The sequence below is a fragment of the Oreochromis aureus genome, linkage group 10 (genome assembly GCF_013358895.1).
Source record: "Oreochromis aureus strain Israel breed Guangdong linkage group 10, ZZ_aureus, whole genome shotgun sequence".
NCBI lineage: Eukaryota > Metazoa > Chordata > Actinopteri > Cichliformes > Cichlidae > Oreochromis > Oreochromis aureus.
The window spans coordinates 33,768,655-33,771,570 of NC_052951.1; positions in this window are offsets into that span (position 1 = coordinate 33,768,655).

Below are 2,916 nucleotides of genomic sequence, written 5' to 3' on the forward strand. Positions count from 1 at the left end.
CTATAAATAAACTTCTTTTGGTGGAGCAGCACCAGGAGAGAAGCTCCAGAGAGGCATCTTCCATGTTAAACACTAAAATATAACAAAAGAGATCTTCTCAACGTGTTGTATATTTTTAATATTTCCTTATTATTTTGTCATAAAATAAATCAACCAAATAACTTAAGCTGTGTGACAGCACCTTGCGTTTACGCCAGGCTGTGAACTGCCCTGAAGCTACACCCCCTTTTACCCCATTTACTTTCTCAATCTTAATTTAAACTATTCCTGACCTTCTCCTTCTCTCATCTGATCCTCTCAAGTACGTCCTGTACCAAATTTGCTTCCTCTTTTCAAGTCCCACATTTAATTACAAGCTCCAACACATTTGCCCTATATGGCTGTTCCGACGTGTTTCCTGTCAACTTAACAGAGTTATTCTCAAAACTCAGAGCTGAGGTTCCCCTTTTCTAAGTCTGTATGTTCTACAAGAGAGCAAGTCGGTAAACAAGTTTATCATCACAAAGGTTATTAGGCAAAGGTCACGTAGACATTTGCTTAGTAACCCTAAAACAGCACATTTCATGTAGCTAATCGCATATATTAACACCCCCTTTTGTGACACATCTCATGTGTTACAAACTCAAAATCCTTCACTCAGGTTAGGCAATTAAAAGAAAAGTTTAATCCTATCATATTATGTATAAATGCTCCGGAGGTTAAACCTGTGTTTAAGGAATGAAATCAAATTACTCATCATGTCAAATCCTTTCTTGGCTCCATCCACAGCCTGCATCCTTGAAACGTCCTAGTCCAGTCTTTTGTCAGTGTCCAGGTGGTCCAACCTATGGTCTGCCTGGTCCGTCCATTCACCTGTCCATTCCCACACATTCACTCACACGCATTAACATCTGGTAGTGGTAGACGTCTGCACAAATAATCACATTTTCCACTTTCAGTAAACTCAGTTAATTTATATACTCATCTATTTTCTTTTTAGTTCAAAGTTTTCTAGGAAAATAGTTCTTTATACTTTTGGACTGGATTGGCTCGCTGCAATCCTTTTAGACAGGGACCCACAATCTGACCCATTGTAATTCGGACAAGGTCACCTTACTTTTTGTTCTCCTGAGACTATTGTCAGCGCCGTTATTCATTGTTTTCTTTTGCAGGCCTGCTTACAACAAAAATGAGAAAAAAGAGAGCTGAGTATTAGCTCATCAAAGTACCAAACAAAATCACCTGACAGGTTTTTTCTTTATAAGTGCACTGTTACAAAACCCCTTAAACATGTCCATGTTTATTAAAACTCCCTCTTTAAAAATAAAACAACAACCTCAAAAATCTTCAACAATCTTAAATTTCACCCATCCAACACACCCAAAACGTAAAAAGCTTCACCGTTTTGTACACAACATCCCCTTTAAGCACTTTACCAAACTCACATTCAACCTAACCTATAAGCACGTTCTCACAATATGTCAACACTAATTTATAAACCTCTTAATCAAATTTTCAGCTCGTAACAGTCTACTTCTCCTCTAAGGCCTCAAGCACACACACAGCAACCTCCTCTGTCCTCAGTCACATAAGCTCCCTAACTAATTTGCATACTGAGTCACATCTCAACAACTTAACTTGGCATACGAAATACATGATTACACTTCATCACATTATTTAATTATTGTCAATTTCTTCCTATACTAATCCCTTGTTTTGATCAATCAGTGCAAGAGCACTCCTAAGTCACCCTTTTAAACTATGTCAACCACTTTATTAAACATTCACACCATTCTATCACTCATACAAGTAGCAAGCCGATCTTCATTGCGTATGTTTGTGTGTGCTATTTTGCATATATGGCTTCACAGTCTCACAGACACTTTCCCATTCTCCAGTTAAAGAGTCAGTTTTCTCCGTCCCCCAATCACTAACCCAAATTTTACTTCCCCACCTTAAATCACAGCCCTCCTGATCTTCCGCCGCCAGTTAGGGCTTGCTGTCAGGTTCCTGGACACTGTAAACAATTCAACCAGAAACTTGCCTTAACATATCCATTCCTGTTAACCTGTAATTTCTTCAGACTCCTGCATCTGGAGAATTGGTCCGGGTCTGCTTTACTCCTGAAAATAACAAACTAAAACATTTTCATTATTATCACGGACGCCTAAACGACCCATTTCTCTTTTTCTAGTCAAAAATACCAATTATGTCATGTATGTAAGCGTGTTCTTCCTTGCGTTATGTGGTCATGTAAATGCAGTGTAAGCTGTTTTCTTCATTGCATGCCAGGTGATCATCTTAATTAAGTGTAAGCAGTTTCTTGATTGCATGAGTGTAAGCTGCTTCTTCATTCCATCCTTATGTATTCATTGCATTTTCATGTATTCATATTTAATTTATGCATCTTTTCGCTGAGCTCAACATTCAATCTCACTTCTGAATCGTTTCGAAAATAATCTCACATGTAACAATTTGTATATGTGTGTTTTCTATTCATTAATATAATTGTCAGTTATTTTGATTATCTTTACCTTTTGTATTGTTTACCTCTTTGTTGTGACGTGGTGGACATCCCTAAACTATCACAAGTTCAGGGTTCCATTTCAATCCAATCATCTCCTATCTTCTCGCAGTCAAACTCGTCCAGCTTCATCTCTCACTGGTCCTTTTTCATTCACAGTGTCCTGTTCGGGCTTCAGAGCCCCAGCAAACACAGTGTGTTTCTTCTCTGTTTTGATCTTTCAGTATTTCCTCTTCCTTCAGTCTTATTTTCATTTGCTGTGTTTTCTTCTGCATCCATCTTTTCAGTCTTTTCTTCCAAGATTGCTCCAAGCTTGGCAAATATGACAGTCAGTGCCTTCAAGCAGACATATCACGCTGTTCTTCACCAGCATGCATGTTGCATCACGTGCTTTCTTCCATGCTGCTGGACTC